The sequence below is a fragment of the Lynx rufus genome, unplaced genomic scaffold (assembly GCF_022079265.1).
Source record: "Lynx rufus isolate CCGP_SWC_20201006 ecotype Redwood Valley unplaced genomic scaffold, mLynRuf1.p SCAF_8, whole genome shotgun sequence".
NCBI lineage: Eukaryota > Metazoa > Chordata > Mammalia > Carnivora > Felidae > Lynx > Lynx rufus.
The window spans coordinates 136,228,767-136,255,904 of record NW_025814896.1 but is presented as its reverse complement, the minus strand read 5'-3'; the positions used below and the strand labels follow the sequence as shown (position 1 = coordinate 136,255,904).

The 27,138-nt window shown below is 47.3% G+C and overlaps 1 protein-coding gene across 2 annotated transcripts in view; it reads left to right on the top strand.

The window, feature by feature from the left end:
- RNF144A (ring finger protein 144A) overlaps positions 1-27,138 on the top strand; it is a 127,472-nt gene that overhangs the window by 5,761 nt on the left and 94,573 nt on the right. Inside the window, exon 2 of one of the 2 annotated variants that reach the window (XM_047067520.1) lies at positions 21,940-22,135. The exons of the other annotated variant lie outside the window; for it this stretch is intronic. The gene's annotated coding sequence lies outside the window, so the exon portion shown is untranslated. The remainder of the gene's footprint in view (positions 1-21,939; positions 22,136-27,138) is intronic. 2 annotated transcript variants of the gene reach the window in all.

Below are 27,138 nucleotides of genomic sequence, written 5' to 3'. Positions count from 1 at the left end.
GTCCTGGGTCCTCCAGTTGTGTAGACAGCAGACGACGTCAGTTTGAGTGTGAGGCAAGAGCTCCTAGTAGGAGACTGGGGTGCTCTGGGTAAAAAGGCGGCCAGAGTTCCCAGGAAGAGTGTTTGTCGGGTAAATGCGCTGCGGGCCCCTGAATCGCACGGTTCTTCGCCCGGAGGAATCACAGAGCAGCTGCGGAGATCCTCTCGCTGCGTGTAGAATGTTCCGTGTGTTCTCCGCCTCTGAGGAGTCTGTTGAGTGCCCTGCACCCTCCTTTGGTCTGCGGTGACGCCTCCCATTCTGTGGCATGACACAGGGTGTGGCGCCCAGGAGCGGCTTTGCTTCGGGAGGCGTGAAGGCGTGGGGGGACCCTGGGGGCCGCCGTTGGTTATGTCAGCGAGCAGGCGGAGAAACCGTAAACCGACGCTGCCCGACGCCCCGATGGCCACACTGTGCGTCCTGGTAGCACGCACGCGCTAGCACAGCGGAATTAGGAGCTTCCGGGAGGCTCTGACCCTGATCTTGAACTTGTCGGCTAAAACCGTGTATACGTCTTCCTAATTGCTTGACAGGCAGGCGGCCCCAGTGCCCCGTGTGCGTGAGACCGCTCCGCTGAGGTCACACTCACCTCTTCCTTCGTTGTGTCTCCACGAGGCATTAGCCACAGGCCTTGGGATCCCAGGCCCTGTGGTTTCCGGAGGCCAGAGGGGTGGCGGACAGGGCCCGACGTTGCGGAAGAAGGAAGAAAAGAAGGTGTTTTTGTCCCGCCGGCTGGTGGCACCCGAAGAAGCCACCTCTGGGTCAGGGTGCGCTCAGTGCGTGTCCCGCCAAATTCCTGTGTGGAAACCTCATCCCCAGTGCGATGGGGTGAGAGGCGGGGCCTTTGGGACGAGCTTAGGTCGTGAGCGGGGTGCGCTCATCCACGTGACCAGCGCCCTTATCACCAGGCCCCAGGGAGCTCCCTCGCCCCCTCGGCCCTGTGAGGACACAGTGAGTGGATGGCCGTCTGGACCGGGCGGCGGGCTCTCCACAGACACCCCGGATCTTGGACTTGCGGCCTCCAGCGCTGCGGGAAGTGAACGCTTCTGTTTACCAGCCACCCATCCTGTGGGGGTCCTGGCGTGGGCAGATACAGGCAGCAATGGCTGGTCGCCGGTCTGCCGGTCACATCTCGACTCGACCGCCTGCGGAGACCCCTAACGAGGTCACTTCCGCAGATACCGGGGGTTAGGAGTTCAGCGTCCCTTCTGGGGACACGGTTCATCCCATGGCACCCCTACCAGCGTCAGGTCCTACACGCTTGTGTGCATTCGTACGTTACCGTATGTCTGGCCTGCAACGGAGCACCTGTTAACACGCACTTAGCGTGTTTCTGGGTCCTCGACGGCACGGGGGCCGCTCCGTGCTGCTGGCCAGAACCGGGTTCCGCTCTTGCTGTCACCTGCGTCCTCAGCATGCTGTCTTTTGCCCTCATGCTGGGTACCCCCCGGGGTCCAGCCAGCTCTCCCCGGCTACCGGCTCACATCCGTGTCTGAGGTGGCATGAGAGGGGGGCCGCGTCTGTCCTTTTTATCAAGGAAGAACAGGCTTTTCCCAAAGCACCACGGCACAGGGGCGTCTGGGTGGCTCAAAGCGTCCGACTCTTGATCCCCACCCAGGTCATGATCCCATGGTTCGTGGGATCGAGCCCCGCGTCGGGCTCTTGCTTGGGATTCTCTCTCTCTCTCCCTGTCTCTTTGCCCCTCCTCCTCGTGCACTGCTTCCCTCTCAAAATAAATAAACTGAAACAAAACGCAATAAACAAAGCACCGCGGCTGCCTCTGCACGTGTCTCCTTGAACCGGGCTGCCCGGCAGGTGAGAAGCAGCCAGAACCTGGAAGACCGTCCCTGAGAGACTGGACGGGACAGACCATGAAGCCAGCGCCCCAGTGGTGCCTGGCCAGACTGTGCTGTCATAAATTGTCCCTGCTTCTCTTACCTGTTCTGTGATAGGCAGCAGTCCTCAGGGGACGAGGTCCAGACCCAGGTGCACGCGGCTTACGTGTTCTTGGTGTCTTGCCAATGTAAGGTGAGCACCCTGAGTCTCCTCTGAGTATTTGTGGTTTCAGGTGCCCTGGGCACCAAGGAAATCACTGTCCCGTCCTGTTGATTTCTGTATGCCTGTGCGTCCGGCACCGGCTAAATATCTGTGGAACTTAACCCGGCATCTTCCCCGTTCAAAGACATCTGAGGCCAGAAACCAATCTCGTCCATTCCTTCTTTTGTTCTTTTGTCCGTTCACTTGGCAAACCTCCTCGGTTCCAAGGCAGATGAAGGAGTACAGGGGAGAAGGCGAGGACAGGGCGCGAGGGAGGGAAGGGGGCCGGCGAGGCCCTTCCAGAACAGATGGGGTGCGCTGTTCTGTAATCAGCAGGCAGGTATGCGCCCCGTAAGCTTTTGGAATTTCATAAATTCCAGTTTCGTGGGCGTAAAAACAACCAGTCGGGACACACAGGAATCCCTTTTCATCGGGCATCACTGCTTACCCTGCACTTTACCTATTTGTGAAGGAGCTCAACACTTAAGCTGTTTTGTTTTGCTGTTTTGTTTTGTTTTTATGTTGAATGAGTATTCACTGAGCCCTCACCCAGGTACTGGGCTGGGGACTACGCAGACGGGAACATGTCTCAGGAGGAAACGTTTTCAGTTCATTCTGAAATGGACTTGCTCTTCCCATAGCAGCATGGTGGCCAGGGGGACAGTTCTTATCTGTTAATACTTTAATCGCTCCCGAGACTCTTTCTCCGCTGGCCCCACGCCCTGCGTCCGTGACAGTGACCTTGTTTTCTTTCGGTTCCTGGCCACATGCAGTGGGTGCGGACTCTCTCCAGGGGACCAGCTCACGACCAGCTCGGGCTGTGTCCCGCCGGAAGATGGTGTTTATCTAGGGGAGGCAGGACCTCCTCCTCCGGGTGGAGCAGAAGCAAACCGCACCGGACAGGCCGAGGGGAGCGCAGGTGGAGGGCTGGGCTGGCTGGGCGGTAGCTGCCGGCTCGGCTCGACGGGCTCCCGAGGGACTGTGTGGCCCGTGCTGTGTGGCCCGTCCCGAGGGACCCGGTCTGTGAGCGTAGAGTGTAGACAGCACCCAGGTCTCGAAGATCTACTGTGAAAGACAGAATATGCACGTGTGAAATATCTCAGTATTAACTCTGTATCAATTGCATGTTGAGATAATTTGACTTTATTTACATACAGTGTTGACTAACCCTAATTTTCCTTGCTTATTTTTCCTTTTTAAAAAACCGTGCCGGAAAGTTTAAAATCACAGATGTGGCTCACGTCATATTTCCTTACTGTACTTGCCATAGCGCTGGTCTGGAGGGACAGGGCCGAATACCTTTCTTTGGAGGTCCACCGGCCTCCTGAACAGCTCCTGCCCCTCCCCCCCCCATAGAGGGCCCGTGCGTCCTCGGATGGGGGTCACCAACACCGGTTGGCTGCACAGTAGCGTGTCTGGCCCTGATTTGGGCCGTGTTCTCATTGTCACTCTGCAGTGACAATGTCTTGAGTTTAGCCCCAGATACTTGAGATTCCTGCCTGATTTGGCACATTTGTGCCTCCCTTGGATGTCGCCTGTGTCATTCAGATTCAACTCTTCAGGGGACTGGGCTCAGGTCAGTATCCATTCAGATGCACATATCCTCGGACTTTGTTTTTTTTGTTTTTTTCAGTGTATAAAATGAGGGGGTCGGGTTGGACAAACTTAACACCACGGTCCTTGAAATTTGCCTCCACTGTCACCTTGGAAGCGGGTTAATTGCCACAGGACCTCCTGATTGTCCCCCTTCCCTGGAGAGGGAGTCCACCTGTCACTCTCACAGCCCCTGCTGTGATTTTTCCGGAACATTGGCCCTCTCCCTGCCCCCCTGCAGGGATCAAGTCAAGCGTACTCCGGATCTCCCACAGGGTAGAGCCCAGCGAAGGCTGGTTGAGAGAAGCCTGTCCCCACATTTTGTCACTCTAGCACCTGCTCCCTAAGTCAGCGTGTCTCAGCTTAGTCTTAGAATACGAAACTGAGCTGCCCTCCAGCTGGTGAGCCCCTCGCCCACGACAGCTCTCCCCGACCTCCTCCCTGCCGCTTGCCTCATTCCTGGAAGCGGTGCCTTCCTCACGGCACCCCCACTTTTCCTCAGGGCACCCCTGCTTTCATAGCTTCCCAGTGATTTCCTCTGCATCTCGGAAGCATGTGGGTTCCCCTGGCTGGTTCCACTCTCTGTCCTGTTGTCCCTGGCTGGCTGTGTTTCTGGCTGTCACCTGACACGCCCCTGTGGTCCAGGGCATCCCAGGGTATCCACCGCCCCCGCGTCACCTGCTCCTTCCTGCATCCCTGCTGCCTTCTGTCCCGGTCATCCTGCCCGTCTCCCGCCTGAGCTGGGACTCAGACTTCCACACTTATTTGTCACTCTTTCTTGGGGTGAACGTGCTGCCAGCTGGGCTCCTCGAGGGATTCCCAGCACAGGACCTGGTCCGCTTAGCTTCAGGACGTTAAACTTTAAAAAAAATTTTTTTTTTAATGTTTATTCATTTTTTTGAGAAAGAGAGACAGAGCATGAGCCGGGGGGCGGGGGCGGAGAGAGAAAGAGACACAGAATCCGAAGCAGGCTCCAGGCTCTGAGCGGTTAGCAGAGAGCCCAACCTGGGGCTCGAACCCACGAACCTTGAGATCATGACCTGAGCTGAGGTTGGACGCTCAACCGACTGAGCCGCCCAGGTGCCCAGTATGTTAAACTTGTAACTCAACTCGATACATTAAAAAATACAAAGGATCTTCAGATCTGCCCCAGGGTTTATGTGTTCGGTTTTTCTAAAGCCTACTCTAAGGTGATTTTTAAGACTAATGGCATCTATAAACTGACCCCAGTGGCAAACACCCTTAGCCGAGCTGCTAGTAAAGAGAATCATCTGGATGCCACAAATGTAGTTTGTGTGATTTTCGCTTCAATTATATATGGATCTTTCCGTGTATGAGCTCTGTCTACGTTATCTACACCATACTGTTTCTCTAGAAGTCAGTGTGGTTACAGTGTAACTACCATTATGTGACAATAAATAACTTGAATGGTCAGAAAGATTTTTCTTGGTAAAGATGAACTTCTTATTTAAAAGAATTTCTAAGAGGAATAGGTTAAAGGCACATTTGCTAATGCGAAGTGGGCTCTGAGGCAGAGCAGGAAGTGGTTAAGAATAAATTATGCTGCCTCAGAAGGCAGGCATTTCTAGGCCTAAATACGGCTGGGGTGGGGGAGGGGACTGCTTAAGGATAAATGCATGATTTTCTTTTTTTTTTTTAAATGCATGATTTTTATTCGGGACCGCAAATACTTCAGACAGTTGCACTCTGGGCAGCGTAGCTCAAGGAAGCCATAGTAAATGTGGACAAAAAGAAATCTTTAGGCCCAAATGTTTCTCTTGTTTGTTTTTTTAAGCAACAGCCCCAAATGGAAAACATCTAAGTATGGTTATGTAAATATCCTGCTCTGATGAGATAAGATTTTTGGAGATTGTGGACATGTGAAAGTGTTCGTAATATATCATGAAGCAAAAGCAATCAGGAGACTGAACTACTGTGTACAACATGTGTTCAACCTTGGAAAATATGCTGAGGAAAGGGATCATAACTCATAAGGACTGTGGCGTTTTCTTCTACTTTTGACTCTTTATTGTGGTTCTGTCTTATGGTGAAATACGTGATTTTGTTTTTAACATTTTTTTAATTGTAAATCTTGCCCACCAACACACCTGCCTACATTTTGTTGGTTCAGAAGCAGCAGATACATATTTCAACAAATAAGTCAACTGTCTCCGGCCGGACGTGGACATTTCGCTACCGTGGGTTTGACGAGGAATGGGTAATTAACAAGGAGAAGGCACCCTGTTATCGATAAATGGGAAAGAAGCCATCGGAACGCACACATTTCCCCCGCGGGGGGTTTTACGTCACAGCTGTGCAGGTCTGACCAAGGGCAGCTGACATCAGTTGGGTGTGACGGGGTGGCCCGAGGAGCACCTTACGGTTCAGCCGCTGTGGTCACGACTTGAGGGGAACGTAGCACGACCGCCAGGCAGGGGCTCCGGGGCTTCGGATCCTGTTCCAGTCAGTGCCCACGGGGTCCTCTGCAAAGACCTTGAACCTGTCTGGAAACTTCCCATCTTATTCATCTAAAAAGTGAGAATAGTACTTGGATGACTGCCTTTTCCGGGCTCCTGCAAGGATGAAATCAACCGTGATTAAGAAAACTTAGAGAAACCATTTAAGGCGTGTCCAAAAAGCAGATTCACAGATGACCCCTTGGGTTTGGCAGGTGCGAGATGTGAGGAAGTGGGGAGGGCTGCGGACACTCCAGGAACGCTGTCTGCTCTCCCCAGATTCATCTGGAAAACACTTTCTGGTTGAATAAAATACTGCACTTCTGGTCTGCGAAAACGGAAACCATTAGGCCCATCAAGGCTGCTATTATTTTCTCTAGCTTTTCAACTAAAACTAGGGCAGGCTAAATGAAATGGTGCCGTATTTCTTCCCTTCCCTGTTTTTCTCTTTTGGTGGTGGTTTTCCTTCAAATTTTCAGTGACGATGCCAGCAAATGTGGCAATGCTGGTGGACGCAGGACGTGTACCTGGCCGTGGGCTGAGTTCGCCACAACTTCTTATGGAAGGCATACACCCCTAACATCTTCTGTACCCATCATACCCTTCACGATTTTAGCCTGACTAGACGTTTATCAATTTTATTCATCTTTCAGGGAAACAGATCGTGATTTCCTGTTGATGATTTCGTTGGTTTCTGCACCAAAATTTATGTCTTTCTTATGCTTGTTTGAGCTTAAATTGCTTTCCCTTTTTTTTTAAGTTTATTTATTTTGAGAGAAAAAGAGAGACAGAGAGAGAGCGCGTGCGAGTCAGTGGGGAAGGGGCAGAGAGAGAGGGGGAGAGAGAGAATCCCAAGCAAGCCCTGCACCAGCAGCACAGAGCCCCATGTGGGCTTGAACTCATGAACCGTGATATCATGACCTGAAATCAAGAGTCGGACACTTAGCTGACTGAGCCACCCTCGCGCCCCTTAAATTGCTTTTCTAACTCTTTTTTCCTAAAGAGGAAGTTTGGAGTAATCACTTTAGATCGTTCTGATTTTCTTTAATGTTTATTTTATTTTTGAGAGAGAAAGAGCATGATTGGGGGAGGGACAGAAAGAGAGAGAGAGAGACAGAAGTCAAAGCAGGCTCCGGGCTCTGAACTCTCCGCAGAGAGCCCGATGTGGGGCTCAAACCCGTGAACCATGAGATGCTAAAGTCGCTTAACTACTGAACTACCCAGGTGCCCCTTAAATTGCTTTTCTAACTCTCGTTTCCTAAAGAAAGGTTGGAGTACTGACTTTAGATTGTTCTGATTTTCTAATATATGCATTTAATACTACAAATTTCCTGGGGTGCCTGGGTGGCTCAGTTGGTTAAGCATCCGACTCTTGATTTCAGCTCACGTCATGATTTCACAGCTCATGGGTTGAAGCCCAGTGTTGGGCTCTGGGCTGACAGCATGGAGTCTGCTTGGGATTCTCTCTCTACCTCTCTCTCTCTCTCTCTCTCTCTCTGCCCCTCCCCCACTTGCTCGTGCTCTCTTGTACACTCTCAAAATAAGTAAATAAACAAAGCAAAAAAAATACTACAAATTTCCCCGTAAACACTGCTTTTGCTACATTATACATACTTTGGTAAGTTTTTTTTTTTTTTCATTCAGCTCAAAATGTTTAGTAATTTCTTTTGAGGCTTCTTGTTTGCCCCAAATGTTATTATTTTTTTTTAAGTTTTTTTAAAGTTTATTTATTTTTGAAAGAGAGAGAGCGAGTGAACATGAGCTGGGGAGGGGCAAAGAGAGAGGGAGACACAGAATCTGAAGCAGGCTCCAGGCTCTGAGCTGTCAGCACAGAGCCTGACGTGGGGCTCAAACTCAAGAGCTGTGAGATCATGACCTGAGCCAAAGTCGGACGCTTAACCAACTGAGCCACCCAGGTGCCCCTGCCCCAAATATTATTTAAAAGTCTATGTAATCTCCATATATTTGGGGATGTTCCAATTTTCTGTCATTGACTTCTGGTTTAATACCATTGTGATGTGAAAGCAAAGCTTATATGATTTTGGCTTTGATTTTTATTTACTAAGGTAGCTTTTATGGCCTAGAATGTTCCCTATGAGCTAGAGGAATGTGCATTCTATTGCTGTTGGATGGGATATTCTATGTGCCAAATAAATCAAGTTGACTGTTAGTGCTGCTTGGGTTAGCTATGTGTTGACTGATTTTCTACCTTCTGGATCTGTCAGTTACTGAAAGGAGGGGTGAAGTCTCCAGCTATCATCGTGGATTTGTGTATTTCTCCCTGCAAGGTCTGTCAGTTTTTCCTTCTGTATTTTGATGCTCTGTTGTTTGGTACATACATGTTTAGTGTTATCATGTCTTAGAGAACAGACCCCTGTATCCTTATGTAATGTCCCTGTTTATCTCTGATGATTTTTGTTCTGAAGTTGGCTTTGTCTGAAATTAACACAGCTACTCCAGCTTTCTTTGGATTATGGTATATCCTTCTTTACCCCTTTCATTTTAACCCAAGCCTTTTTATTTACGGGGTATTTCTTTAGACAATATAGAGTTGACTCTTGCTTTTTTATCCACTTTGAAAATCTCTCCTTTAACTTTTATCCAGTGTGTTCAGACGGTTCACATTTAAAGTGATTGTTGATACAGTTGGATGGATATCTACCGTGTTTGCAATTTTTTAAGATATTATTTTATTAAACATTTTTTAATGTTTTTATTTATTTTTGAAAGAGAGACAGTGCACGAGCAGGGGAGGGGTAGAGAGAGAGGGAGACACAGAATCGGAAGCAGGCTCCAGGCTCCGAGCCGTCAGCACAGAGCCTTACGAGGGGCTTGAACTCACGAACCATGACATCATGACCTGAGCTGAAGTCAGACGCTTAACCAACTGAGCCACCCAGGTGCCCCGTAAAGACTTTATTTTTAAGTAACCTCTATACCCAAAGTGGGGCTAAAACCCATAACCCCAGGATCAAGAGTTGTATGCTCCACTGACTGAGCCAGCCAGGCACCTCGTAATTGTTTTTTTTTTTTTTTAATTTTTTTTTTTTCAACGTTTATTTATTTTTGGGACAGAGAGAGACAGAGCATGAACAGGGGAGGGGCAGAGAGAGAGGGAGACACAGAATCGGAAACAGGCTCCAGGCTCCGAGCCATCAGCCCAGAGCCTGACGCGGGGCTCGAACTCCCAGACCGCGAGATCGTGACCTGGCTGAAGTCGGACGCTTAACCGACTGCGCCACCCAGGCGCCCCAACCTTGTAATTGTTTTTATCCATTACACCTGCTCTTTTTCCCCCCTCCTTCTTTTTACTGACTTCTCTGCTTCTGAGTATTGTATATAATTCCTTGTTATCTCTTCTGTTGACACATCAGTTATACTAATTTCTAACATTTCAGTGGTTGCCCTAGAGTTTGCAATACACATTTGCAAGTAAACTTAAGCCCAGTTCCAAATAATACTCTACAGCTTGATATGTAATAATGTTATCTAAGATACAGAGTATTCCTTGTTCTGGTCTCCCTTCCCTTATGACTTTCCTGTCATTCATTTCCCTTATCCATATGCTATAATCACCCAATACGTCGTCGTCGTTATTGTTTAAGCCATTTTCTTTCAGATCAATTTAATAAGAAAAATAAAGTATTTTAACTTGGCTTGTCCCTTCTCTCTCTTCCTGTATTTATGTTCCTCTGAGTTTCTAACATTTGAACTCTCCTTCTCTCTGAAGAACATTTAACATTTCTTGGAGTGCAACACAGTTGGTCCCACACTGGTCAGTTTTTGCTTATCTGAGAGTGTTTCTTTTTTGTCACTTTTGATGGAGAGTTTTGCTGGAAATAGAATTTCAGGTTGCTGGTAGGTCTTCTTTCAATGCTTGAAATATTTCACTCTTTTCTTCTTGCTTGTATGGTGTCTGAAGGGAGCTCAGACCTGATTCTTGTTCCTGCTCCTCTAAAGTACCAGTGTTTTCCCCTTCTCTGGCTTTTGTTTCAAGATTTTCACTCTGTCTTCGATATTTGCCATTGACCGTGATATGTAGGTGTACATTTTTTTTTTGCCCTGCTTTGTTATTTGAGCTTCCTGAATCCAGGGTTCGGCATCTGTCATTGATTTGGGAAGTTTCTCAACCATTCTTGCTTCAAATATTTTTTGCCCCCATCCTCTCTTTTCTTCCCAGTATTCTGGTTATGTGTATGTTATGTATTTTGAAATTATCCTACGGTTCTTGTATGTGCTGTTCTTTTATTTTTTCCTGTTTGTATTTTAGTTTAGAAACTTTTCTGTCAAAGTCTTGAGGCTCACTGCCTTTTCTGTCTGCTGTGCTCAGTCTACTGGTGAGCCTGACAGAGGCATTCTTCATCCTTTAACTGGGTTTTCATTCTACCCTTGTCTTTGATTCTGTCTTTAAAAGTCCATCTCCCTGCTGGTTATAACCCGTGTGCTCGTCTGCTTTTTCTCGTAGTGCCTTTAACACATTCATCCCAATTATTTGTAAGTTCCCTGTCGGATGGTTCCAGTATCTGTGTCCTGTCTGAGCTTGGTTTCGATGCTTGCGGCCCTTGCAGATTGGGATTTTCCTTGCCTTTTGGCCTGCTTTGTGTATTTTTCATTGTCGTCGATATCTGGGCGTGATGGATCTGGTGTACGAAGTGACCTCAGTGTGAGGTTTCGGGTTCATCTGGATAGGAGCTGAGTTGTGTTCCTCGAGGGCAGAAGCGGTGGGTGCCGGATGCCCCAGGTCCTCTAGGGGCCTGTTTTCATCTGGCCTGTGGTCTTCGGGGGTTTCTTCCTCGTTCAGCAGCGTCCCTTTCTTGCAGCTCTTTGAGCTGTCACCCATCGTGATCAGATGGGACCCTGTGAACGGGCGCTAAGTTGAGGGGCAGGAAAGCGTTCTCTACTCTCAGGATTCAACCCCAGGCTTCCAGCAGGCCTGTGTAGCCAGCCCTCTCCAGTGTTCCTGAGCCGTCTTGCCGCTCCTCAGGTGAGCTGAGGAGGAGGTGGGGCTGGGGTCGGGTCACTGTCCTTCGTCAGGTGGGGAGACTGTGTCACGTGGACCACCCCACGCATACTTCGCTTGGTTACTCTCCCCCCGGCCTGAGCTGGGGCTGGGGATGTTCTTGGCCCTTTGCCGTACGATCCTGGTGGGACTCCTGGCGGGTTGGGGTGGGGGGGGGGGTCAAACCCACAAATACGTGACCATTGCCATGCAGGTGTTCTGTCAGTTGTGGCCCTGACAGCGAGCAGATCTCGGCTGTGACTCTCTTTGTCTCGCCTCTCACCAGATTTTGGGGGGGTGGGTTGCCCTCTGCCCCATTTTCCGATGGTTGCAAGAAGCCCTTGATTCTTGGTTTGTCCGACCTTTCCTCGCGAGGATGCGACCAATGGCTTCCCTGTGCTACACGTGTTGGACTTGAAACTTCAGACTCCCACCCTCCAAGTTTTATACCCACACGTGCTCCTCTGTCTCGCTCACGTCTCTGCCCTCACAAGCCCCTTGAAGGCGTTGGCCGTGGTAGAGGACGGGTCATAGCTGGACACAGGACACACTGCAGCGTGAAGCCAGCCAGTTTTGTGGGTCTGGGCTGTGACTTTCTGACCTCTGAGTAAGAGGTAATGAACCCTCTATTCCCTTCCAGCTCTGAATCTAGCATTCTGTTTCTTCTAAACGACTTAGGACACCTTGCAAGATATTCGGCACAGGTTGTGTGTTCAAAGTTTCCGGTTGACTGATAACTTTTGCACTACTGAGCAGAAAATGCTTCTCTGGATAATCTTTGCAGGGATCGTTTCATTTCTCTGTCATCTTTGGGGCGTGATATAATGGGTTTACAGATGTTAGGCTTTTCAAATATTTCTGAAAAAAAAAGTGACAGTGAATGACTTGGATAAAATATTTCCGGGAAATATTTGATTTATGTTAGGGTTTTTTTCTTTTGTTTTTTTTTTTTAAAGATGTCAGAACATTTTATTTTATTTTATTTTAACGTTTATTTATTTATTTTGAGAGGGATAGCAAGAGAGCGGGGGAGGGGCAGAGAGAGAGGGAGAGAGAGAAAATCCCAAGCAGGCTCCGTGCTGTCAGCACAGAGCCCGATGTGGAGCTCAAACTCACAAACCGTGAGATCTTGACCTGAAGCCGAAACCAAGAGTTGGATGCTTAACCGACTGAGCCACCCAGGTTCCCCCTAAATGTTAGTTTTTTAAAATGAAGTACAGGGGCGCCTGGGTGGCTCAGTCAGTTAAGCGTCCCACTTCGGCTCAGGTCATGATCTCGCAGTTCATGGGTTCCAGCCCCGCATCAGGCTCTGTGCTGACGCCTCGGAGCCCGGAGTCTGCTTTAGATTTTGTGTCTCCTTCTCTCTCTGCCCCGCCCCCACTCACACTCTGTTTCTCTCCCTCTCTCAAAAATAAATATTGAAAAAAAAAATGAACTACAAGAGAAGCCAGCTATAAATGGTCACTGACTGTGTTATCCCAATTTTATGAAAGATCCAGAATAGGTAAAACCATGGAGGCAATGCCGATTGCTGGCTGTGAGGAACTGGGCAGAGGGGGAGTGGGGAGTACCTGTTTAGTGGGTAATGTGTTTTATTTTGGAATGATGGACACGTTTTGGAATCGGATGGAAGTGCTGACTGCACAGCGTTGTGAATGTGGTAAATGGCACTGAATCGTTCACTTTAGTATGGTGAATTTTCTGTTATGTGAATTTCACTTCAATAAAAAATATATAGTACATTAAAAATGAAAAAAACCCAGTAGTACAGGAACTTTCACAATGCAAAGCCCTTCTTTCTCCTGCCCTAGGCCTTTAGCCTCCTATCAATTTCTTACATATACTTGCACACCGACCCCCCTCACCTCCCTTTTTAAATGGGAAATACGGCCTATTGCTTTTTTCTACTTAATCTGGAGATTTTTTTTCCCCTATCAGCACATAAAATCTACCTTATTTGTTTTCAGACTACATAGTCAAAGGAATTATTTTCTAAGTTCTTTAAAGTTGGTGTAGGCTTTATGTCATCATTCCATTTTTTTTTTCCCTGCAGTAACGCCTGTACTGTAACAAGCTTCTTATTTTGTTCCTAATTCAGTATCCAGTGGGGTAAATCAGTCAGCCTTTTGTGCAAGCAGGTTTAAAGCTGAGAATCAAATTCCTTTTTATGAGTCATTTCTCAGAATCAGGAATGATGGTGGAATTAGCCAAATGCCTTCTATCACAATAGGAGAATTAAAAAAAACAACGCATTTAATTAATTGATAGTCAATGAGCCAATGAATTTGTTCCATAGCTAATTTCACAAATGTCTCCATTACTGGAGAATGTATTTTATTTTCCCCCAGAGGAGACCACGGTGGAGTAAGTCAGTGCAGGACAGCTCTAAAGGGACGCCTGTGAGGCTCTCTGTCCCCCAGCGTGCACGACCATTAGTGACAATGCCCGTAGACAGAGATCGCTTTCTTGAAGCTGGACAAGACCTCTATTCATAATAAAGTCAAACAGATGGCACATACGAAGGCCTCCACTCATTGTGGCTGCACAGGCCGAAACGCATAGATCTGTGTTGATTTGGGGAACAGTAACTTCCACGTTAGGCAGCAGCTAAAAGAAATTCTCAGCTTGGGAATGGAAAGACTGGGGAGAAGCAGAGGGATTGCCTTTGGGTTCCTTTTGTGTCTGTGTGTGGAAGGAGTAGTAGGTAAGTGAGCACGAGCCTGTGCTGATGACTGCTTAACACCAAGTCTGAAAGTGCATTCACCACGAAGAGGGGGACAGAGGAGACAGAGACAGCAAGGAGAAGCCTGAGCTTCTACCGACTGTTCTCCGCACAGATGTCAGAGCAAGCCTCACACCAAGAATTTGCTTCAGGGACCCGAGAATGCAAAGCAGTGGGGTCTTTCTGTGGGATTTAAAATTTTTTTTTTTTAATTTTTTTTTTCAACGTTTACTTTATTTTTGGGACAGAGAGAGACAGAGCATGAACGGGGGAGGGGCAGAGAGAGAGGGAGACACAGAATCGGAAACAGGCTCCAGGCTCTGAGCCATCAGCCCAGAGCCTGATGCGGGGCTCGAACTCACGGACCGCGAGATCGTGACCTGGCTGAAGTCAGACGCTTAACCAACTGCGCCACCCAGGTGCCCCTTAAATTTTTTTTTTTTAACGTTTATTTATTTTTGAGACAGAGAGAGACAGAGCATGAACGGGGGAGGGGCAGAGAGAGAGGGAGACACAGAATGGGAAGCAGGATCCAGGCTCTGAGCCATGAGCCCAGAGCCCGACGCGGGGCTCGAACTCACGGACTGTGAGATCGTGACCTGAGCCGAAGTCGGACGCTTAACCGACTGAGCCACCCAGGCGCCCCTCTGTGGGATTTTAATTCAGACTTGCAATATGTTGTACTTAACATGGTCTTTGGTGAGGCCAAAGAAAACTAATTATTTTCCTTCAATGTGTGTTATCTCATGGGTGATACATCAAAAATCTTTAGCTCTAAAAACATAAGAGTTATAAAGGCAGAAAGTAAAAAAAAAAAAAAAAAACAACAAAGAACAAAAAAACGCAACAGTTCAATTAGAAATAAAATGAAGGGGCGCCTGGGTGGCTCAGTCGGTTGAGTGTCCGACTTCGGCTCAAGTCATGATCTCACAGCTCGTGAGTTGGAGCCCCGTGTCGGGCTCTGTGCCGACAGCTCGGAGCCTGGAGCCTGCTTCGGATTCTGTGTCTCCGTCTCCCTCTCTCTCTCTGCCCCTAATCCACTCGCATTCTGTCTCTGTCTCTCTCAATAATAAATAAACATTAAAAAAAATTTAGAAGGAATAAAATGAGTAAAATTCCCTTTAGTCTAAAGTGATTATCAGCAAGTTTTTTTTCTTCTTTTACGTTTTTCTAGAACCTTTATGTGTGAGTGTCTTACTTAAATGTATATTCACAGATTGCATTATTGTAAAAATTGTACTGTGTCCTATTATTTGCTGTTATGTCATAGACATCTTTTTATACCAATCCCTGTAGGTCTGGCTCATTCTTTACTTGTATGGATGACACAATATAATTTATTCAACTTGTCCCTCCTGATGAGTATTTAAGTAGATTTCCAGTATTTGCTTTTGCAAATAAGTCTACCAAGAATATGTTTTTACACACATAGGGAATATTTTTGCCGGTCTATCCATAGAATTAATGCTTACGGTGGCATGTGTGGGTCAAAGGTACTCATGTTGTATATTTGGATCTGTTTTTAATTTATTTTACAAATGGCACCCATTATCATACTCCTAAAAAAATAAATGGAAGTTCCTCTCATACCACACTCAACAATATTGAGTTTTTATCCAGCAATGTTGCATTTTTAATCATTGCTGCTCTGATGGCATCTTTTCACCCCATTTCTTTAATTAGGAGTGAGATCCAGCATCTTTTCAAATACTTATTCATGTTGTTTCTCTTTGTCTATTTGTTCACATCCTTTTCCTGCTTTTCTATTGCAGTGTTTTCTATTGTTATTTCTTCTCCTTTTTCTCCTTTGTCAATTAGGGATGTTAATTGTTTATTACATATAACAGGAACGATGCCAAGTTTTTCACTTATTTCTTATTTGACTTACGGTATTTTTTTTTTTTTTACCATATAGAAACCCAATTTTTATAGTTAGATCTTTCTGACTTCTTTACTTTTGAGGTTTGCTGGTAAAGTTGTGGTTTTACCTCAAGGCATTGTTAGGAGACACAGCCCATTTTTTTCTCATGTGCAGCCTGTGTCCCAACACTAGTTGTGAAAGACCAGTCTTTCTCTAGTTGTTTGGAGACCACAGAGTATCCACATAGAAGATGCCACGTGGTAGAGGGTGCAGGCAGGGCTGCCCCTGCCCAGCTGTCTGGCCACGGACTAGGGTTTTACCTGTCTTCTCATCTGTGAATACAGTCCTTGTGCAGTGACTGTGTTCTTGCCAATGTGCACCTGCTACTGGGTCAGCGAACACATTTATCAGGATGGGGCCGATGCCTCTTTCTTCTCCTTGCTGCTTCTAGACCACTGCCCCTCTTCCTCCCTAAATATCCCCTGCTCCCTTGAAACATGAGCATCAGACTTTCTCATCCCCATCCCCTCTTGTTTGAGCCTTATGCTGACCCCCCCCGGCCCTCCTCCATGCCTACTGAGGATTTTACCAACAAGTCCCATGTCTGCCTTCCTGTTCCTGCATTTGCAGGATCTGTCTACACAGAAGATCATTCTAAAAGTAGGACCCTGTTTAAAGTCCATAAAGAAATAAAGAAAAGTAGGTTCCTGTTTCTCCCTTGCCCTCCTTTCCGGTCATCTTGGCTTCTGTCTTACGGCAGCTGCCTGTTCCCAGAGTGGTACCTGGTGGTTCTGACACCGGGACGCCTAGCGCCCGCTCGGATCACCATCGTCCCCCATGGTAGCTATCCTCGTGCACCGGAATACTTCATCCCTGCTGTGACCGGCGGCCCTGCTTCCTTCTTGGTGTTCGCTGCCCCCTTACCTACGACCACACTCCTTTTCTTTCTGGAAAGCGGTCCTTTCTCCTCCTTCCCTGGTTACCTGGCAGAAGCCAGCTTTGGCTAAAACACGGTTGTCTGCTGCTGTGTGCTTGCACCTGAGCTGCTGCATGGAGCTGGGCGCAACGCTCATCCCGGCCCCCTGCCACCCTGTGTCCGACCACTGTGCTCCCTCGGCAGGCTCCAGCAGTCCCGGTGTTTATCTGCTATATATGTATGTACATGTAATATCTGACTGTAGGCATGTGTGTGAATATAATACCCGCGTGTGTATATGTATATGTGTAATATCTGAGTGTATGTACATATGTGTACAGTATGTGAATGTATATATAATATATGAATGTCATTATGATACCTGAGTGTACGTATATAGGTGTGTGTGTGTATATACATAATACCTGAGTGTATGTATATATGTAATATCTGAGTGTATGTACATATGTGTACGTGTATAATATCTGAATGTACATATACTATCTGAATGTCATTATGTATGATACCTGAGTGTATATGTGTGTGTGTCTGTGATACCTGAGTGTGTATATGTATATATGTAATATCTGAGTGTATGTACATATGTGTACAATATGTGAATGTATATATAATATATGAATGTCATTATGATACCTGAGTGTACGTATATAGGTGTGTGTGTGTATATACATAATACCTGAGTATGTATATATGTAATATCTGAGTGTATGTACATATGTGTACATGTATAATATCTGAATGTACATATACTATCTGAATGTCATTATGTATGATACCTGAGTGTATATATGTGTGTGTGTGTGTGTGTGTGTGTATGATACCTGAGTGTGTATATGTATATATGTAATACCTGAGTGTATGTATATATGTGTACAAATACAATATGTGAATGTGTATATAACATATGAATGTTATTATGATACCTGACTGTACGTATATAGGTGTGTGTGTGTATATACATAATACCTGAGTGTATGTATATATGTAATATCTGAGTGTATGTATATACATGTATGTACGTAAAATCTGGGTGTATATATATTTAATATCTGAATGTCATTATGTATATCCGAGTGTATATATGTGTGTATATGTAGAATACCTAAGTGTATATGTGCATATGCGTATATATCAAATTTCTAAAGGTTTTGAATGCTTATCCCTAGCCCCGTTTTTTTTAGTGATTCTAGCTGTTCTTTGGTGAATTAATTTAACGAAGAAGAATCTTATATATACGTGCTAACAGGACCCATTTATGTATTGACGGACATACAATTGGTGAAAGAAATAAATGAGTAGAGTAACCTCTTTAATGCGTATTTTTGCACCAGTTTGGCTTTCTCAGGCTATCCCAAACAACCGAATCCTTTGTTCATAATTCGATGTAGCGTCCGTGTTCACATAAAGGAGAGAATTAATGAAATTGAAATTACCACAGGGGCGTACTCGTACAAAAGGAGAAGCCTCATCCCATACTTTAGTACAGCAGATTTGGTTCCAGCAACGAACACTTCAGATGGCAACCACTAACACAGTTAACTTTTTTTAAGCATTCAAAGGGTAACGGATGGACGTCAAGATTCCTACAACGTCTGAACTCCTTCAGAGCAAAGTCGTATCCCATCCATTTTAATTTTTAAGTTTTGTTTTTCTTTTTTGTAATCTCTACACCTAGGGTGGGGCTCCAATTCCTGACCCTGAGATCAAGAGTCGCACAGTCCTCCGACCGAGCCGGCCAGGCACCCCACATTCCATCCATTTTTGTATCACTCCTACACGGGATCTCAGCAGATGGTATGAGGGCAGGAAAGGTGGATCCCTGAGTAGCTACCATTGGTGTTTTGGCTACACTGCAGTCTGTGCGTTCCTGGTACCCTGCAGAACTGTGCACTAACAATAGCAGGGCTTGTGGGGAAATGTCAGGATAGGGACTGGCCACTCACTCTCCGTGCAGCTTCGTAGGCAGAGCACTGCTGAGAGCTGGATACCCGGGTGATCGAACCCCGGCTGGAGGCTGCCACAAGTCCTACTCAACACGGACACGAAAGCCACCGCAGGAGATGCTACAGCTCTTTCATTCCTGCCTGTGTTGTGCCGGGGCAGTGCAGGGGCCAGCAGCTCCCTGGCAGTGGGGCTCTGGAAAGGTGGGGTCGGGGGGGTTTGCAACCTGCGAACAGCCCACAAGCCACGTGGGCTCACAGCACACCCCCCCCCCCCCCGGGTTGAGAGCTCTGCATGCAGCCTCCCTTTATAAATCTTTGTAAAAGGCAGCTAGAAAAATCTCCTTTGACCGCGCACCAGCTGAGCGGAGAGCTTTTCCTTTCCTGCCGGAGATTATAATTCTACTTCCTGGCTCTTCTAACCTGGGAAAAGTGCAGAAGCAGGTAGTAGAAGACTGTCTCGTATTGTGCGTTGTTGGAAGCGTCTGAATGTATTGCCAAGTAAAGGTGGACAGTAGACTTGCAAACAATGGGATCGCGTTTTCTGGAGTCCGTATCTTGATGCCTCGGGACCAAGGAGGTGTAGCTTTCTGCGGGTCAAGAGGTTTGCTCTGTGCAAGGGCCAGGTGATGCTGGGGGCAGGTCGAACTCTCAGCCTTAACTTGGAAGGCTTTGGACTCAGGCGCTCGGACGTGAACATCGCAAGAGAATGCATTTGGGAAAGCTTGTCATGGGAGAGAGCAGCGAGGAAGGAATAGCTGTGGGTTTATCCATCGGGATGTATCTCCTGTCCACTCAGATTTAAACGTTGCCTGCTCTCTGTGCCCCTCTTTGAAGTGACTAGAAAAACAGAATTGATTTTGTGCTTTGCTCCCTGACCGGAGATGCCTAAAAATAAGCCAAGTTCAGGTGCTGGTGTTGAGTTCCTGAGCAGACACTGTACTTGAGGAAAGAGAGTTTGGGAAATTCAGGAGTTATCTTGCCTTACTCTTTTTTAGACTTTTTCCAGTTTTTTAAAGTTTATTTATATGAGTAATCTCTACGCCCAATATGGGGCTCGAACTCATGACCCTGAGATCAAGAGTCACATGCTCCACCAACTGAGCCAGCCAGGTGCTCCTGATGTTTTTCTTTCTTTCTTTCTTTCTTTCTTTCTTTCTTTCTTTCTTTCTTTCTTTCTTTCTTTCTTTCTTTCCTCCCTCCCTCCCTCCCTCCCTCCCTCCCTCCCTCCCTCCTTTCTTTCTTTCTTTCTTTCTTTCTTTCTTTCTTTCTTTCTTTCCTTTTTAAAGTTTATTTATTTTGAGAGGTGGGGGCAAGGGGCAGGGAGAGGAGAGAGAATCCCAGCAGGCTCCACGCTGCCAGCACAGAGCCCGATGCGGGGCTTGAATTCAAGAACCTTGAGATCATGACCTGAGCCAAAACCAAGAGTCAGACACTTAACCAACTGAGCCACCCAGGTGTGCCTCTTTTTAAATGATAGTTTCCTTGAGGTTAAAATTCATCATTTTAAAGTACAGTTGACCCTTGGATCACATGGGTTTGAACTGCCCGGGTCCACTAATATGTAGATTTCTTGTGCTAAATACAGTCCGGGGCAGTCAATGTGTTTTCTCTTCCTTATGATTTTCTTAACATTTTCTCTTCTGTACCTCACTTTGTGTAACAATACAGTATATAATACATACAACATACAAAATAGGTATTAGTTGAATGTTGGACATTTTTTTGTGCTTATTGGACATTGAACGGCTTTTTTGGAGAAATGTCTTTTCAAACTTTTTGCCCATTTTTGATTTGGGTTATTTGTCTTTTTACTGTTAAGTTGTATGAGTTCTTTGTATAATCTAGATACTAGGTCCCTGTCAGACATATGTTTTGTATGTATTTTCTCCCCTTGTTTTTTTTTTTTTTTACTTTATTGATGGTGTTTTTTGACACATGAAATTTTAAAATTTATTGTTTATTTTATTGTTTGCACTTTTGGTGATATATTTAAGAAACTGGTACCTAATCAAAGGTCACACGGATTTACTCCTCTATGATCTTTTTCTAAGAGTTTTGTAATTTTAGCTCTTATGTTGAGGTCTGACCCATTGTGAGTTAATTTTTTATGAAAGTTATAAGGTCTGTGTCGAGATTCATTTTTTGCACGTCAGCACCATTTGTTGAAAAGACTGTCATTTGCCCTTTAAAACGTCATGGAATTCTTGTCAACAGTCAATTACCCATGAATGTATGGGTTTATTTCTGAACCGGCAGTTTTAATCCAGTGATCTCTATGTTCTTATGCCAATACCACACTATCTCGATTACTGTAGCTTTTTTTTGACATCGGGAAGGGCAACTCCTCCAACTTTGCTTTTCTTTTTCAAGGTTCTTTTGGCTATTTTGAGTCTCTTGGATTTGTATAGGAATTTTAGGATCAGCCTGTCAATTTTGAAAAAAAAAATGAAAAGAAAATGGGAAACGGATTTGAATAGGGATTACATTTGAGTCTGAAGATCAGTTTGGGGAGGATTGCTGTCTTTACTGTTTTCTAGCCTATGTGCACTGATGTCTTTCCATTTATTGAGGTATTTGAAGTCTTACAATGATGTTTTGGTAGTTTTCACTGTACAAGCCTTACATATCTTTTGATAAATTTATTTGTAACTATTTTATTCTTTTTGATGCTCTTCTAAAATGTGTTTCTTCTTTAAGGGCGCATTTTTAAAAGCCATTCCACCAGTTCCAGCCTTTTGATTGGAGTGTTTAGACCATCTTACATAATTACCAGTAAGGTAGAATTTATGCCTACCATTTTGCTCTTTATTTCCTATGGGTCTTACATCCTTTGTATTCTTTTATTCCTCTAGTGTGCTTTCTTTTATGCTGAATGGTTTCTTGAATACTGTTTTAATTCAGTTGTTTATTTTTTTTACATATTTTAAAATTATTTTCTTAGTGGTTGCCTTAGGGATTACAGTCAACATAGTCTTGTCTTATTTGTAAGCTTTTCAGTGGACCTGAACCTTTGCCTATAGGAATCCGATTAGGAGAAGTCCAATGGCTGTGAACGGAAAAGGAGGGGACAGAAGAGAGAATCGGGGACGATTCGTTATCTGAGAGTTACTTGTGTTGGTGGATTTATCTGTTAACTCCTTGGTGGAATTATTTATACCACAGACCTCTCCAGTGAACCAGGATACTTACAAATGTTGCATCTGATACAGTTTCTAGTAATCGTATCAATAGCCTTCCGTCCGGGCTTGGGGATTTGAGAGGCTGGTGCTGGGGAGGCTGGAAGTCAGCGTGGTGTCCTTTCTGCCTCCTCCTTGCAGCCTGCTCTGAGCTCCTGTGCTGTCCCCGTGTTTCCCAGGTGCCAAGCACCCTGCTGAGTGTGGACCGCTCCAGGTCCCCACGTGTGGAGGGACCCCAGGGCCCGAGACCTTCTCCCACGTTTCCGTGAGGGTGGCCGGTCACGAAGGGAGGGGCCAGCTGAGCGCACGTGAGTGTAGCAGGACACCAGGATTTGGCCAGAAGACGTTCCTTTCCTCCCCCAGGACTTCTCGGAGGTAATTTTGAATTTGGAAAAATGAAAACCTTCATTTATGTCTTCTTAGCGGAACCTCAGCCACCAGAAAGACTATAGCCCTGCCTGGGTGGATTTCTCCATACCTCTTAAGCTGCACCATGGAAACAACTGTCTAGTACAATTGTTAATTTTGAGGATGGTTCTCAACATATTATGTTAAGCTATTATAGTAATTAGTACTTTATGAAGATTTACACATGGGCCCTCATTTGCTGCTTGTAAGAACCCGTGGGGTCCATATTGCTCGTCTCGCTTCGTAGATGAGGAAACCGGTTCAGAAGATGTATTGAAGGTCTCATTGATTGATTAACTCCTCGAGAACCAAGGGTTGTGCCTGGTGCTGTTCTCACTCAGGACACACAGTGAACTCAACAGACACAAGCCCCTGCTTTCAGGGAGCTCCTAGTTGAGTGGGGGTGCGAGTGGAGGATGGGGGTGGGGACGGGAACAGACAGACCACAGACAGCCACCAGTGTGAAGAAGGAAATTGTATGTTTCATTATAAGGCGCAAATGTTGTGGAGAGAAGAAAAAGTAGACCAAGTTTTGGAGGGCGGAGGAGGTTGCAGTTTGAAAGGGGGTTGGTCAGGAAGGGCTCATTAGAAAGTTGACATCTGAACGCGGATTTAAGGAGTTGTGCTAACTAACCACTTAGTGTCTGGGACAAGAGCATTGCAGTTAGAAGAACAAGTGGGTGCAGAGACCCACTGGCGTGCTGGAGAGTCACCAAGGAGGCAGGGTGGCTGGAGGAAAACCAGCAGTCACAAGTGAGTTTGGGGGGTGGTCGGGAGGTTGAACAGGAAGCTGATCATGTCTAGCATCGCAGACTGTTGGGGAATTCGAGGTTTTATGATGGGCAATCAGTGCAGGGTGTTAAGCAGGGGACGGACAGGATCTACATTTCTGGCCTCTGTGTCCATATGGGAGGTAGGGGTGGAAGATGTGGGTAGACCAGGTGACCACTGAGAGGCCAATAGAGAAATCCATTAGAGTCGTTCAGACAAGAGAGAATGGTGGCTTTGCTCTATGGTAGCAGTGGAAGGAGCGAAAAGTGGTCACATTCTGGATACAGTTTGAAGACAGGGTCCTTAAGATGTCCTGGCGGAATGGGTGTGGGGTATGAGAGGAAGGGGCGAGTCTGTAAATGTGTTGAGGGTTTTAGCTGGTCACTAGACGGAGCTGTCACCCATGGAAACAGGGACGTCCTCAGGTAGAGGAAGCTGGGTCACGAAAAGAGTAGAAGTTCGGTTCTGAGCGTGTGGAGAGGTTGTAAGACAGATGCTGAGTGGACAGGTCCGTACAGATCCGATGGTGGAGGCCGGTGATCCGGCTCGGGTGTAGTGGGAGTCTTGGACCCGTGGTTGGTTGGTATTTAGGGGAGTAAGATCGGATGAGATCCCAGCGAGAGGAGAGTTTTGAGGACTGGGCCCTGGGACATTCCAGCTGTCGGAGGAGCAAGCGGAGAGGAAGAGACGGCAAAGGAGACCAAGGGGGGACAACCAGAGACCAGGGGGAGACCAAGAGCGTGGCATCCTGGAAGCCACATGGAATCATCTCAGAAGCGGGGGGTTCTGAGCTGATGGCGCAGGTGAGGGGAGGGCTGAGAAGTCTCTGGGGTCGGCTCCGTGCTGGTCACTCACTGGTGGCTCTGGGAGCAACACGGAGGTCTGCTGGCTGTGGGCCCAAAAGCGCCATCGGAGTGGTTGCGGAGAGAAGGCCCGAGGGGAGGACCGGGAGACGGATGTTGACAGCTGCTCTGGGCCGCTCGGCTGCAGAGGGAGCGGAACAGGGGGTGGTGTCCGGCGGGGTAAATAAGGCCAAGAGAGTCAACTTTCAGTTGGAAGCGTTGGCTCTTGTGCCGTGGGCGGCGGTTCAGTAGAGACTGAAAAGCTGGGAATGTTGGAAGGACCTTGCTGACCTCATTTCTTGAGCAGGTGGGAGGCGCATCTTGTACTACAGCGCTTGCCGGAGGAGGAGTGCAGATAGTTAGGGCTGGGGGAGGGGCCGAGGACAAGTTCGGGGTGGGCGGTGGGGGGAGCGGGGGAGGGGCTGAGGACACACGTGCGGGTGCGGGTGCCCGGGAGGTGGCCCTCGGGGAGGAGGCCCTGCGGTTTTCTTCTGGTTGCTTCTATCCTGTTCGTGAAATGGGAAACCCGGTGGCCAGCCGAGGGGGGGATTGCGAGTTTGGGGAGACCGGGCGAGGAGTGAAAAGCCGCCTAGAAAGAGTGGTCACGTGGTAGCAGGAGGCAGCGCGCACCTGACTCGAGACCCTCCCCCTCCCCCATCAGGGTGCTCCTGTGTTTCTTTAGACCGCTGGCTGGGGCGTTGAAGGCGCCCCGGGGGCCAGGAGCTGAATTCTGGTTTGGCCCAGCCGAGGGGGCAAAGTGAGGGGGATGGCCTGAGTTGTGACAGTGTGTGCGGGAGGGAGAGGGAGGGGGCCGGGGCCAGACGCTGGGCAGGGGAGGCCTAGAGGAGGGCCAGCACTGTCCCCTTCGGGAGCAGGTGGGAGTGGTTGAGAGACCGCTTGAGAGAGCGGTGGGGTGGGGCTGGGCAGGGCACTGGGGACCATGGGGCCCCTGCAGGTACCTAAAGTCCCTCGTTCTGGCCAGGCTCCTGGTTCCCTGCCCTGGCCTCTCACTGTCTGACCAGAGAGCCTGCCTGAGGCATCCTGCTGAACCCCCAACCACAAACCAGTGTTGCCCACACCGTCCCGGGGCGGTCTTGGGAATGTGTTGCCAGGAGCGCAGTGCTCGGCTGGGCCGGAGCGGGGTCTGGGGCCCTCCTCACCGCGGCAAGGAGGAAATGTGGACGTTGAGATTTGCCATCGTTGGTCTCCTTCACATGCCTTGGAGGCTGTGTGCTTGCTGGCCTTTTCTTTTTTTTAACCTCAACTTTAACATTCTGGGGTTCTTACATCTTTCCTGGCCCAGAGGTCTGGAGAGTGTCAGGTGTAAGGGAGACAGGAGGGCTCCCCCGAGAAAATGCACTGTAAGGCCTGGAGGCGCGGGGCCTTTTTCCCTGCCCACACCCACCTCCCAGGACGTTCCAGCAAATTCCAGGAGCTGTGAACCGGCTTCATAGTCACAAAAGATTTCATGTGGAAGAGGCCAGAATACCAGAAAATGACATTCCAGCACGAGCAAAACATCTTTTAAAATGTTTAGGATTTATAAAGAGAAACAGTCTTCATGGACCATAAACCACCCCCAGTTCACACTTCTGTGACTGCAGACGCTAAATCTGAAAGCTAATTCTGTTTTGGTGTTTGGTTTTTTTTCTTCAAGTGGAGAATGTCATTGGCGAGAAAAGATGTCTCGGGCTGAGAAGAACTCGGACTCGGCCTTGGCCGAGCGAGGCTCCGCTCAGTCACCTCTGCTCTTGGCTAGTGAAGCTTTAAGGCAAAGGTCGTTTAAAACGCTAACTAGAATAGAAAATATCAATACCCTGCTTTGCTCCGCTTGGGTTTCAGAGTGGCTGAGGTGGTTAGGCGAGCGATATTTTTAGAAAGGGAAACAGTTAAAAATGCTGTTCTGAGATGCTGTGGCTGAAGGCTCTGTTAGAATAAATCATCACAACCACATTTTCCACATTCATCGTAGTGGCAGTTGCTTTGTATTTATTTTTCGTTCCTTTTTTTGTTTGTTTGAGAGCTTTGGGTCACTTTTCGTGTGTGTGCTCGCTGCCGTGTGGGCCTCTGCAGGGCCTTGGGCGCGTCCTCTGTAAGCACCGTGAACTTGCCCGTGCCGGGTTCTGGTGGCAGTGGGCTCTAGGGGTCGGAAGAGAGAGAACGTGGCCCTGGGACAGCAGGTTTCTCTGGACAGGTCATCGGCAGAATCCTGTGAGCATCCCTTCCGAGCAGGGCCAGGTGCGGGGCCCGGGAGGGGAGGAAGGGGGGAGATTCTGCTTGTGTGTTTTTCTGTGACTAATGTCAACAGTGTCCTGAGCTCAGGACAGAGCAAAGCCCAGGCGAAGAGGAGGGGTTGCCGAGGACAGGAAGGTCCCCTGGCCACTGAGACTCCATGAGCTGTCCTGCCACGGGAGAGGACAGGAGCAGAGAGGAGAGGTGCCAGGAGCCACGTGTGCTGGGCCCTGAATATTTGGAGGTAGAATCTATCCTGTGGCTGATGGAGAACCAGAAGAATGAAAGGTAGTGGTAAGATTTATTTATGTATTTATTTTAAAGTTTATTTATTTATTTTTGAGAGTGGGGGAGGGGCAGAGAGAGAGAGAGAGAAAGAGAGAGAGAGAGAATGCCAAGCAGATTCCATGCTGTCCGTGCAGAGCCCGACCAGGGGCTTGATCTCATGAACTGTGAGATCATGGAGATCATGACCTGAGCTGAAATCAAGAGTCAGACACTTCACTGACCGAGCCACCCAGGCGCCCTGGTAGTGATGGGATTTAAAAAAAAAAAAATGCTTTGGACAGATTCACTGGGGGTTGTTGTGCTTCCAATATGAAGGCAAGATTGGAAGCAGCCAAGAGTCAAAAAGAAACATTTGATCATGTGACCTAACAAAATTAAGGGACTTCCCCCCCCCCCCCCCCCGCTTTAAAAATACAGTACTTTTTTTGGTCATTCCTAAAAGCCTAACAACAGAGCTCACAGACTCTTGCATACACAGTTACCAAAGAAACATCATGCCTTCTGCTGTCCTTAGAGTTGCCTAAATGACTTAACGATCTCAGCTACATTTAACACAGCTTGATTAAATATCAATGAGGAAACCATTAGTATTGGGTCATTATAATTTATTACAAAAGGGATAACGTAATTCAGTTGCCTTAATCTCATTTTCATTCTGACTGTGCTGATTTTAATAATTGATTTTATGAGTGTGTCCCATAATTTATTTCTAGTGTTGTATAAAGTGTCTGTCTATCGACACATTTACTTGAATTGAATAATAAGGTGAAACGTTTTCTGATAGGGAGGAAGTCTGACGGGCTGATTGGTTTGGCAGTGAAAATGGTCTTTGCCTCT